General features: G+C 50.4%; 2 protein-coding genes across 3 annotated transcripts in view; one reads left to right on the forward strand and one right to left on the reverse strand.

Annotated features, from left to right (window-relative positions):
* Positions 1–13,262, reverse strand: part of KCND3 (potassium voltage-gated channel subfamily D member 3) — a 217,360-nt gene that overhangs the window by 175,421 nt on the left and 28,677 nt on the right. The gene's annotated exons all lie outside the window — the stretch shown is intronic.
* Positions 4,592–13,262, forward strand: part of CTTNBP2NL (CTTNBP2 N-terminal like) — a 428,304-nt gene continuing 419,633 nt past the window's right edge. Inside the window, exon 1 of the mRNA XM_075999978.1 lies at positions 4,592–4,595. The gene's annotated coding sequence lies outside the window, so the exon portion shown is untranslated. The remainder of the gene's footprint in view (positions 4,596–13,262) is intronic.

Below are 13,262 nucleotides of genomic sequence, written 5' to 3' on the forward strand. Positions count from 1 at the left end.
AGGAGGCATGACCCATAATCTCCAGTGTGAATATGGGCCATCAGAGAGTTTGGGGATGATCAGGAAGGGCCCTGCCACTCCTGATCGGAGCTATGGTTCAAGTAGTAGGCAAGAGGGAAGGCCATGGAGAGAAACTGAACAAAGCAGCGAGTCCAAGTGCTGACCATAGTCAGTACTCTGCATGGTACCTGTCGCGTAAACAAGATGGGAGAGGTTGTCTGAGTCCTTCATGCCTTCCCTGGAAGAAGCAGTTGCCTTTCTTGACTGTTCAAGGCCTCCAGCCCAGGGCCTGCCAGGATCACTCCCAAGTCTCCAGACACCTCTGGCTTAGGCATGCCTGTTTCTTACCTCACTGGGCTGAGAACAACACCTCCTCCTTTCAACTCTCCCCTAGAGACTGGCAGATCATTATTAAATACCAAGAAGTGAGAACTCTGAAGGTTATGTTGCTCTTCATGTTTGCAAAGGGCTTATCCACATCCTGTCAGAGCTGCTGTCGGTCCCCACACCCCACCTGACACAGGGGCCCCACTGGATAGGCAAGGCCGAGGAGGCAGCTGTTCTGCTGGGAGATTCATACGTCCCATCAGTCGATCAGCCAATCAATAACTAATAAGTAAGGAAGGACTGCCTGGGTCAGGAACTCTGTTAGGCTCTATAGATACAATGGCAGATTTAGGACTCATCCCTTTCTCTGCTCTTCTGGTTCCCATTTGCATGGGATATCTTTTCAATCCCTTCACTTTCTGTTTATGAGTGCCCTTTAAAGTGAAGTAGGTCTCTTGTAGGCAGCATATATTTGAGTCTTGTTGTTTTAATCCATTCAGCCACTCTGTGCCTTTTGATTGGAGAATTTAAATCACTTACATTCAAAGTAATTCTTGATAGATAAGGACTTACTGGTACCATTTTATGCATTGTTTTCTGGTTTAAGGACTAGTCCCTTTCTCCCCAGAGTGTGATTAGGCTGTGTTTCAGGTAAGCGAGGTAATTTGCCAATTTCTGTGTTCTGCATAACCATTCGTTTATTAATTTACTCAACATGTGAGTGACTACTGTGTGCCAGACACAATTATAGGTGCTAGAGATATAGCAGTAAAAAGAAAAACAAGATTCCTGCAATATATAAATAAGACATTTGTATAGCACTTTAAAATTTATAGTATACCTTCTGAAATATCATCTCAATTTTTACTTTATTCCTGTGACAACTGTATTTTTGTTATTCCCATTTTGTCAATGAAAGAGAGGTTAAATCACTTGCCCTAAATCACACAGCTAATAATTGGTGAGACCAGGACTTAAACCTCAGTTTTCAGACACATGAGATCATTTGTCCTTGAGTCAATACTATTAGGACGATGGCCAATCAGAAGAGCTACCAGGAGAAGGGGGATTCATTGTGGGAGCTCTCCTGTCTGGGGCTTCCAAGAGGGATGATAGAAGGTTGGAAGAACTCCAGATTTCTCATAATGGTTAACAAATGACCTGCATTGGTAGACCAGCTGTCTAAGAATTGCCAGAGGGACCTATAAAATCCACAGCTGGGATAATAATTATTTGATTAATTTGCTTATAGTATTTTGTTTTCCCCTGGAACTCTTGTCTTGAGTGCAATGACACTTGTCAAATGGGAGCTGTGTGTGTACGTACGTGAGCAGACAGGGAGAAGTAAGGAAGCACAGGTAGAAATGGCCTGGCCTCCAAGCAGCCCTGTTCAGCCACCACTCATTCCTTCTGTGAACACCTAGTGAGCTCCTGGTGTGCCCTGGGCTACAAGGATGACCATGGCAAGCCCTGTCTGCCTGCTCTGGGGACACTGTCCCATCATGTTTCCTGGAAAAAGGGGGTTGACTGTGCCTCTGTCATGTGTATGGCCTCGTCCGTGTTCCCTGTCTGCCCAGCCTCTACAGAAAGATCTATATCAAGGCACTGGGCCAGTGCTGGCCACGGGCTCCCCTGCCAGAGATGAGTGCTATTCCCATCTGCAAATTACTCCACCTCCTGGAAAAGCAGCCACAGACGAGTGCTAAGCAGCGAACAGATCACTCCCCACAGAGCCTGTGATTCACAGGGCAGAGAGCCAGCCTCCCGAGGTGGCACAAGGAGGCAGCAGCCCTGGGAGGTGCCAGGGAGGTGCTCAGGACTCTGGCCACACTTAAGGATAGAATTTATTTCTTCCTTTCCCCACAGCCTGCAGGGCTATTCTGCCAATCACATTTTTCTTTTTTCTTTCTTATGTTCTTCCACTTTTTTCCTCCAGGGCTAGAGAGAGTTTCTTGCCCAGCTACAACGGGCCATTTCCCCAGAGAAGCTTAGAAATCCTCAGGCCAATTAGCTGAAAGTCCATGGCCAGGGTCCTTTCTGCTTTCCTTCCTCTGTAAGCAGACCTGCTGCACTCCCCGGGGGGACTGCCCCGGTCCGACCTCCCCACTGAGGACAGAGGGCTGGGCACGGTCCCCTGTCACAGCTGTGAGCAGCCAACTGTGTCCTGCAGGGGAGTGAGGGACAGGGAAGGGTGGGGAAGAGGGAAGGGGAGAGATGAGGCAGGAACAGATGAGGAGGCCAAGGGCTGCTAGGAGGCAAGAGAAGGAGGAGGAGCAAGCAGCAGGCAGATAAGAAGGGGCAGGTGCAAGCAGAGAAAAACAGACAAAAGTAGAAGGCTTTGCTATTATGAGGATCCTTTTTCTGAGGCCTAATGCCATATTCCATCGTGGGCAGAAAATCACAACAAGCATTTCTGGGTCTAGCCTTGTGGGAGATGTACAAGTATGACACTCAGCCTTCGATCCAAAGCGGCTTATGAGCAGGCTGAACGACTGGTGCAAGTATCATAGGTTCAAGGCCCAACGCGATGTAAATGAAACGTCTTTGTCTGATTCTGACTCCATCACTCACAGCTGGGTGAGCTAGGGCCTGTGCTGGACCTCCCTGTGCCTCGGTTTCCCTTCTGTAAAATGGAGATAATACAGCACGTCCTGCTGATCCTACGTGGCCACTGGGACACTCAAAAGAGACATGGTTGCCAAAAGGCACCCTAAATTCTAAAACTCAACAGAACTGCGAGAAACAGAGAAATCAAGGGCTGGATACTGGCACCGAGGCCCCTCAGAGGGCGGTCGGCAAGAACTTGAGAGCCAGAGAGGGGGCTGTAGGCAAGGGCCTTAGGCTGGGTGGGGAAGACAATCAGGTTTAGCAGGAGTAAGGAAAACAAGAGGGGAGTGGAAGGGAGAGGACCTACACCACAAAAGGTATGGAGGGAGGCATGCACTTATTTTATTTGCGAGACAATTAAAAAAATTCTCTTTTTGGTCCCTTTACTTGCTTTCTCTCCCTTCCTTCCCCACCCCTAGCATTTTTAGGTGATTCTTTGTGCCTAGAACAGCCTCTTATCTTCGTACCCTTCTGTCTGATGAACTTTCACTAATATTTTAGGTCTTAGTTAAATGTTATTCCTTCTAAGAATAACATTTCTTGATTCCTAAGGATGGGTGCTCCCATATACCTTATGTCAGTATTTTCCAAATATTTTTACTATGACTCAATATAAGAAATATATTTTATATCACACATACATACACTCAATATATAAAATGGAAACAAAAGTTTTTAAGCAATAATATTTTCCCTAAGTATGAGTGTTGTGCATTCTGTGATAGTTCCATTCTGCTCTATTTAACTTTTTTGAAAATGCTGGTTGTGACCCACTAAGTTAATTTCATGACCCACTAATGGGCTGGTAACCCGCTGTTTGACAACACTGCCTTCTGTTTACCCTTGTTGCGATGCTTACTCCCTGCATTGGGTCGCATGCGGCATCTGCACCCCTGCTGGACGGCACAATCCCTGACAACAGGTGTCTTGCCTTGCTCTTCCCTGGACCCAGCGCCCAGCACTGTGCCTGGTGCCCAGTGGGTGCTCTGCAAACGCTGAATGGATCAATTATTGAATGCAGGGATGTCTGGCTGGATCAGAGGAGTGTGAAATAAGAGTGGGACTGAATGAAAGGCAGGCAGATGAAGGAGGATTTTAAGAGAGCATGTGAGGGTAGCAGGGCCGAAATCCCAGGCAGGACAGCAGAAGGGCCTGACCTGGGCACTGGCTGCAGGGGCCTTGAAGGGCTCTTCCTTGAGGCTGTTTGAAGGAAGAGGTGACAGGGCTTTATGGTGGAGAGATCTAGGGGTGGCAGAGAATAAGTGACAAAGGGGACCCCCAGTCTCCGGACTGGAGGCAGGATGCCCTGTGATAGCTGTTCTGCTCGATCATTACAGCTTAGTAAAGACCTATAGTAATAACAGCTTGCATTTACTGAGCACCTACTATGTGCAGGCACTATGCCAGATCCTTTGCATACATTCATTGTTTATAACACAGGCCCAAGGTCATAGCTGGTGAGTGGCCCAAGTGGGATTCAAGTCAAATCAGTCCAAGTCCAAGGTCCACATGCCTTCTCCTGCACCACCTTGCCCATACCTAAGTTCCTCCCGCTGTCTCCTGTTCGGCAGCTTTTATGGATGACACAGTCTATAAGACCCTAATTTCTTTAGAATTGGGAATTGCTTATAATCAGAAGGAGAGTAGATATGTACATGGGGGTGGCTGGATGGGTGGGTTGAAGATGGCATCTGTGTTGACCACCTTGAGTGTGGGAACATTCAAGGGATGAGGAGCAGGGCACTCATTCATTCTTTCATTCATTCAAACATTTACTGAGCGCCTTCTATGTGCCAGGCACTGGCCAAGGTGCTAAAGATACAATTCAGAACAAAACAAAGTTGCCTGCCCTATGGAGTTCACATTCTAGAGAAAGGAGAGAGACAGACAACAACCAAATAGATATATAAAATCATGCTAGGAGGGAATAAGTGCTAAGAAGAAAAACAAAACAGGGTTGGAGTTAGGCTGTTGTAGATAAAGTAGTCTGGGAAGACCTCTCGAGCAGGTTACATCTGAACAGAGACCCAGGGAAATGTTCCAAAGGAACACCCAAGGTTATGGGGTGAGAAGACGAAGAAGCAACAGCAAAGAGAGTCAGAGAAATCGTCAAAGAGCAGAGTCCCTCCAGAAAGACAGCAGGGGACTCAGTAGGGAGCAGAGAATGTTTCAGGCTCCAGGAACAGCATGAAAGGCAGGAGGCATGAACGTCCTCACTGAAGTCACTGACAAAATGCTGCCTGGCAGGGATGCAGTCAGCCAGGGCACACCTGTGTACGGGCCTAGGAATGGTGGACTATCCCAGGAACATGGCTTGCTCCACTGACATGGCCACTATCAAAAGTCTCTGGGTGTCAGCCTCAGGGGCTCAGGAGTCAAAGTGAGGTGAGAGCTGCTCTCAGCCAGGATCTCTTAGGAGGTGGCTGCTTGCTGCATGTCTGGGAGTCTTTGCTTTCAGAAGGGTCCTTGCTTACCCCCACCCCAGCCTTGCAGGGCAAGGCAGACCTGGGAGCCTCCTCCACACAAGCACCCCCTGCCCCCTGTCTGCATGCCCACCATGTAGGGTCTAGGAAGAGGAGAAGGAAACCCTGGGCTGGTGCGGAAGAACTCTGGGGCCTGGGGCATCCCTGACAGAATGATTCATCTCGCCCCAGCTCAAGTGGCACCATCCTGCAGCAGAGCTTGCAGCTTCTGGCATCCCAATAAGGGTAGGAAGTTTCTGGGTCCCAGCTGCCACTTCCCTGCCTTCCTTCTCTCCTCATAACCAAGGCGGCTAGAAAAGGAAGGAACGTCCTCCTTGGCTTTTCCCATCACATGTCTAGGCCAAGGAGGAAGCTCACTCCTTCCCAGAGGGAGATGCTGAAGGCTGGACTTCCCCAGGTCATGCTTCATGCTAAATATCAGAGAACCCAGAAACTTCCACGCTTGCCTCTTTCTCTTGACATGTGAGCTCAGTGCTTCCTAATCACTCCAGCGAGGGAGAGAGGAGGACTCTGGTGCCCGCCCCTCAGCTCTTCCTCTTGCAGAAGGAGGCCCTCCCCAAGCCACCTCTCAATCAGATAGAAAAGAAAATACTACTACTGCCAACATTTTATTGAACACATCCTATATTCCAGGCATTATTATAAATGCTTCATGTGAACAGTTTCATCAACTCCTCACAAAATCTGATGAGATTCTGTATCCCTGATGTATAGATGAGGTAATCAAGGCACAGAGGGGTGAAGCAACCTACTTAAAGTCACAAAGCTGGTGTTAACCAGACATCAGACTTGCTTACTCTCAGTTTCAGACAAGGCTTTACATCAATAGCCACCGCACATTCTCCAGTGAGGCGCAAGGCCACCATGCAGGATGTGAGCTGCCCACCACCCCCGCCAGTCCAGATGGAGATGGGCACATGACCACTGAAGAGAGTTAAGGTGTGCCACGAGTGCTTCCCCTTTCAGGTCAAACCAAGAGTGAGGAGCTGCAAGGAAACCAACCTCTCAGGGAGTTTCACTTGGGCCCTCTGCATTTGGGAGACACAGAAAACTGGTGTCTGATTCATGCCCCAGTGATCTAAAGGGAAAGTGATGTGCTCTCAGGCAAATCGGACAGCTCAGTACAGTACTCCTGGATTTCCAGGCAAAGTGAACCTGAGTGGAATACACTTGGGAGATGGCCAGCCTAGAAGGCTGCCTGGCAGGTGGCAGTCCCCAGAAGGAAGTGGAGAACACGCCCAACACTTACGACTGAGAAGGGAGTTGAGCACCCACCCAGGGAGAGGTTCTCACATGCATCGAAGGAACTCCAGATGCTTCCTCACGATTGCATGGGGCAAGGGTCTCCAAAGAATTCCAAAAGTGCCTCTCAGGGGAGGAGGAGTCAGCTTTACACACATGTCAGGCCCAGAGAGCATGGCAGCAGTCCATGACACTATCACTGAAGTGAGAACTTCCACGCCCTGCCCTCCTCTCCTCCCTTGCCACTGTTCCAACCTTGGGAGACCATGCTTAGCAATTGGGAGAAGGGGAAAGGATCAATGAGAGTGTTTCCCCTGCCTCTCCAGGTCCACTGTCTACTCTCCCCCAGCTCTGGGCCCGGGGACGCTGACCTCTATGGACTTCATAACAGGCTCCCAGGCCCCCCAGTGGGAGGCCCTGCAGGCTAAGAAGCGAGAGAAGAAGTGTACCCTCTGCTCCCTCCCTGCTGGGGTACCACGGATTGTTGCATCCCTCTCCTGAAGAAGGTAGCCCCCTCAGGTGGCCCAGCCCTATAGCTCCTGTCTCCTAGTTCTAGTAACTTCTTCCCCTTGCACCTGCAGCTCAAGGGATTCTCTGCTCTCCCAAACTGTGCTCACACCTTGGTAAACAGTCCTTCCACGAGCCTCCCCTCCACCGTCCATCTTTTGTGAGCCATCTGCATCCTGTAAGAACCCTGACTAACAGAGGGGAAAGAAGAGATCCAACTGTGCCCCTCTCCCCACCCCATTTCCACCTGCGGCGGGCAGAGCCAGGGACTCACCTTCCCTGTAAGTGGAGTTTAATGTTGTGATAAGTACACTGGACATACACAACTGAGACTGTTGGTGTTGCCTAAAAGTGACCTGAAAAGTCATGGGACTTGGCCCAGATTTCATCTGGGGCAGCAGAACTGGCTCAACTGAATAAACTCACAGTGAGAGTGGGAGCTGAAAGCAGAGCTGCTTTCTGATCATATTGAGGAGTTGTACCTGTTCAGCTCCCCGAAGTGCCAGAGCTGGGATTCCAGCCCGGTGTCTGCCTCCAGCGCCCATGCTCTCTTTCTACAGGGCTGATCATCAGAGAAGGGAGAATATCTTTAATTTTCAATGTCTATTCTAAGCAGGAGACCCTGGACTTCTCCTCCAGCAGCCTCCATCAGAATTCCATCTCCCTCCTCTGGGTTTCTAACCTAAATCCATCATTCAGGACATTTCCTTTGGTTTCTCTAGGGAGGAAATTGGTTTGTGTCCTTTGAACCAAAGCACTGGTACAGAGCACGGTTTGTGACATCAGTCCTCCTCCTCCTCTCTCACCGCTAATGCCCGCCCTTCTGCCTTGGATGTCGACCTAGACAGAGGCTCTGGTGGTGGCACTGGGGTTGTCCTTAGGCTCTGGCCAAGATTTCTGCAAATGATTTGAATATGAACTTTCCCAACTCCAGGCTTTTCTTTGCACATACTCTTCTCTCTGCTTCGATCTCTATGTCCCTCCCATCTCCTGTAGTTACCTTTCTAGTCCAACCCTAAATACCCCCTCCTCCAGGAAGCCTCTAGTGGCATCCGCAGAAGGTAAATCCCCTTCCTCTGCTTGGGCTGGATTGTGGCCACACTTCTATCTGCCCTCATGCGGTGTCATAATGACCCGTTTACACCCGCATCTCCCTCACTAGGCAGCATCTGCTTAATGGTTTTCACATCTTCAATGTCTGCTGCAAGGCCTGATGCATGAGGGCTCAATAAAGGCTCTCAGAATAGATTAATGAAGGAATCAATGAGAGAATGAATTCCTTCAGCTTTTGAATGAAACACACTAAATAGCCAACATGTATTAAACACCCTGTACATGGCCAGCCCTGTGCTAGGCACGGAGGGGCCATCTCAAGTATAAGGGCGCCATTTCTGCCCCTGAGAAACTCACTACCTGGCTGGAGAGACAGAGGAGACCAACACACAAGAGGCAGCGGTAGCAGTAACAGCAACCAGCACTTACGGTACGCTTGCCACGTGCCGGGCACAGTGCTGAGTGAGATGCCACGTGGCAACTGATTGTAACCCTCATAATCACCCTATGAGGAAGTGGCTGTTATCATCTCCAATTTACAGGTGAGGAAACTGAAGCTTAAAGCCACCAAGGTAGGAAGGGGCACACTGAGTCCCAACCAGTCTAAAACGTGTAGGACAGACTGCAAATGTGTAGGAATTCGGGAGAAGGGAGGCGCTTACGAGCAGTAGTCAAGGACCACCTTAAGAGAGAGGCTGGACTTGAGCCAACTGTGGATCCTCCTCACCTCGGTGCATCTGAAGCCCTGGGGAGACCTCTGAAGCCCTGGGGAGACCGCTGCATGTTACATGACTTTGTGAGGCGCCCACGTCATCAGCACTCCCCCCAGGCGCCCCCCCCCCCAGTTCTGGAGCCCGAGGGGGCAGGAGCCCATAGCAGCAGCTGATTAATTTCCACTGACAAGAGGTTGCGTCTTCGGCAAGCACGGTATTAAATAGCTCCTTTTGATCATAATTAAGTTTCTCTCGGGCTGATGCTATAAATAGCCATGCCCTATTGATTGGAGGGTCTGGGCTGTGAGCTCAGCACCCTCTGGGAGTCTTTCCAGGCCTGGGCTCTCGAGTCCCACTTTTCTTTTCCTGACACACAGTTTTTCTAATTTCAAGGGCAGGTGCAGCTGAACACCAGGCCTGGGTTCAGCTCATTTCCCCAGCCCTCCCCCAGCCCCTCAACCCATTCCAGGGTTGGCTCGCTGAGGTCCCTGGCTTACCCGAGGAAGGACAGGCACAGGCCTCGGGATGCCAGGACAGTGGCCTCTCTCCCCCTGGGCTCCCGCAGGACCTGAGCTTTCCCCTCTCTGCAAATGAGGACAGCATCCCTCCTCCTCCCTGCTGCGCCTGGACACCTTCCCCTGCTATACCAATAGGGAAACTGAGGCCAAGACAAGTGAAGATCTTGTTTAAAAGTCTCTGAAGAAGAAACTAACTCACAACTAGGATTGTTCCTTCTTCTTTATCTTCCTTAACAAAAGTGTAACAATTTTATTTTGCTGTATTCGGTGCTATGTTTAAGAGAGGATAAGAGTAGGGGCCTTGGGCCTCCAATACCCAGGGTCACAAGAAGGGGAGAAAAGCATCTAGAACAAAGCACATTGATTAATGATCCCCCTGCCCAGCACATTTTTATACTAGTGAAAAAAGCACCAGGTGCAATGCCCTCCTACTCCCCCACCAGATGGCTACCAAAGTCACTTTTCAGAGAGCAACACAGTTTTTTCTACAGGACTGCTGCCCAACTCCCTAGAGTCCCCGACAACCATTAACACACACAAGGTGCTGCTACTCAGCCCAACCTGTGATTTCTTGGTGGTTGGCTCTGTTTCACCCTGCCCCACACTAGGGACATGATGGGCTGGGAACAAGGCAGTGTGGCAGAGAGGAAGGGCCTGTCCTGAAGTTGCCAGGCTTTGTATGACCCCACCTGCCACCAACTAGTGGTGTGGTCCCAGGCAGGCAGTTGAACTTCTCTGTGTCTTAGTTTTCCTTGTCTATAAAATAAGTGGGTGGAATGAAATGACCTGACCTTTAAGGTTCAGTTCCAAGTTCTAAAATGGTATGATTATAAGTAAAAAAAAAAAAAAAAAGTCATGTATGTGCATGTGCCATGAAGAGAGAGTGGAGCATGGAAGAGTCCAGGCTATGTTTTCATTTTAAAGCAAGATGTCACTTGGGCCCGAAAGGACAGCATCTACAGAGGCTTGGACCTGGTGTCAGGCTCCTCTCTCCACTCTTTATGGCAAACCAGCAAACTGTGGCCTTTGAGCCAAATCTGCCCCATTTCTTATTTCTGTAAATAAAATCGGAATATAGCCATGCTCATTCATTTGCCTATTGTCTATGGCTGCTTTTGTGCTGAAAGAGCAGAGTTGAATAGTTTTGACAGAGAATATAGAGCCCATAAAGCCTAAAATATTTATTCTCTGTCCCTTCACAAAATAAGTTTCCCAACCACTGCTAGAACATGTCAGTGGGATGGAAAGAAGGGAAAAGGACTCCTCCAGTGGAAGCCAGCCCTGGAGAGAGCCTGGGCAGAGCAGACTGCCTATTCTCCACTGTCCTGCAAATCAGGGTACAGCAGGGGTCACTGGTACTTTTCCAGGAGACATGGATCAGGACCCTTGAGCTCCTGGGGACTCTGCCCAGTGACCTGGCAGCCTGGAGATAGGCAGTCCTCAAAACACCAAACCACCTGATACACACACACACAGAGGCAGAAGCACACACGTGCCTGCACACACACATGCACACACACGTACACAGGGAGAGGAGGGGTGGGGCAGGGAAGTATTTTCTTTTCATCTTCAGTGTGTGACGGAGTGGGGATCCTAATCCAACTTGCATAAGGGGCAGCCAAGTTGACCGGGTTTATCCCTGCTGGAGTTCCATCACTGATCTGTTCCAGGAAACCTCCTCAAGCCCCTGCAAGCCGCCCAACTGAATCCAGGGCAGGAGAGAGCATCACAGCCAATCTGCAGTGCTCAGAAGCAGAGCCACTCCCCAAGACGAGTAGGAAAAGTTGGTCACTGACAAACAGCAGAATGGAGACCCTGCAAGCTTCATTTGGCTCTCTGATGTATGAACAGAGCAGAAAGGCAGAGGGAATGAGGGAGCAGGAAGCAGCTAGAGCTGGAGTGTTCTAGAGCTAGAACAAGGACAGTAAGTAGACATCAGAACTGATGAAATAAAAACACATGGCCACTGATCCTTCACTCTCTGAGCTCCTCAAAGCTCCCCAAACTCTCTAGGCTCAGGCTGCTCAGCCTTGGGTTTCTGGGGGCACTCCTGCTGTCCCCATTATCAATCCCTCTGGAGCTGGCAGGCCCCCCATCTGGCATCTGTCTCAGTGGCCAGTATCACACCACAGCCCCTGACCGACCCCCCTCCTGCCCCCCTGGGGTCCTGCATCCACCAGGTGGGATGTGGGGGCTTTGACTGTCTTCTCTTCCTCAACATGAGTGAGGCCTGATCTGGCGTCTCAGGGTGGTGGTGGGGGGAAAATCACCCAATTAGTTTTCACACAGAAGCTGCCGGAGGCCATATGCCATGTTCTCCAGCTCTGCCATTATGCATCTTGCTTGTAATTGCTTTAGAATGACACTCATCATGTTCTATTTTATCACCCAATGACAGATCTATACAGGAGAAGGGAAACACACACTCGCACGCGCGTGCACACACTCATGGAGCAAGCCAGACTGCATAACAGTGAGGCAGAGTGATTGTTCTGAAATTCCAAGAGCTGGACTCTGTCCACTTGCTTAAATAGAGAGTGTGTCGAATTCACTGCTACTGCCTCTGCGTGTCAAGCCAAGCGGTCCGTGGTGGACTGCCTGGCCGGTGCTTCCAGAAGCACTCACTCTCCCATGGCCACTGCTCCCTCGAAACTCTTCACAAACCCTCAGCCTTCTTCGCTGTGATGTCTCAAGGATGAAGATTTCTTTCCAGGGGCTAAAGACAACTATAAACAGAGACATGAGCATCAGAGTCATTCCTGGTGTAAACACTCCACAAAAGGCACCTGAGGCGAACCACCATCCTCCCTTCCTGCCAGCCTGGTCCTCCTGCTACTTCCTGGGCCCCAGGCAGCTCACCCCATCCATCACTGCCCACCGTCATCAGGCAGGGGTCTCGCTCCTTCCTACAGGGCACAGGGGCTGCAGCTTCCAGGGGCTCCTGGGAACTAAGGTGTAGACACCTTAACTTCACTCTTTGAAGCTTCCTGGGGCCGGTGGGGACAGGAACAACTGGGAATAGCAGTAAACCCAAGACACCAGCAGCTGTGACCAGCGAACAGAAGCAATTTCTGTGAGGCCGCTGTCCCCGCAGGGTGCTCTGTGACACGGCAGGTACACAGTGGAACTCCAGCAGACAGCCTCTTCCTCAGAGGCCCCAGGCACATGAAACAGTCACCAGTCAGGTGGCCACACAGCTCCCGCAACTCTTCCCTTTGCCATCTTGGACCAAAGCCCTCCGCACCTGTAGTTGGGATCTGTCTCCTTTACCCAAGCTGGCTTCACAGCAGACCCCAAACAAATCCTCCAGGGCCCTACTAGCTATCTAGGGCTTGAAATCTGAGCCCAGAGGAAAAAACCTCAAAGCCAAAGGTCTTTTCTTATTAAGGACGCTGATACTCCGAGCACTTGATAAAGCCCCACTTAGCACACCTGAGAGCCGCGCTCGGTCAACCTCCAACAGAGAAACAGGGTCCCCAGAGGGTGGGGGAACCACAGGAGCCGCAGACCAGCCAGGCAGGGACCCTTCCCCTCCCCACAGCAGCAGGCAGGCCTAGAGGGTTCCCAGGAGCACAGGCCTCTACAGCCCCCTCCCCGAGCCCAGAGAGTGGCCAGGTAAAGACACTGGAAGATTCTTTGGAAAGCATGGGACAGAGGGGAGAGGGGGAGACATCCCACGACGACTACCCAGGCTGAGACAGGGAGAGACTTCACTGAAGTGCACACAGACACGTCTGCCTCAACCGGGAGAACACTTTCTCTTAAACTCCTTCTCTTATTAAGACGGGAATGAGCTTAAGTCCTCGGGGATG

The sequence above is a fragment of the Microcebus murinus genome, chromosome 2 (assembly GCF_040939455.1).
Source record: "Microcebus murinus isolate Inina chromosome 2, M.murinus_Inina_mat1.0, whole genome shotgun sequence".
Classification (NCBI taxonomy): Eukaryota; Metazoa; Chordata; class Mammalia; order Primates; family Cheirogaleidae; genus Microcebus; species Microcebus murinus.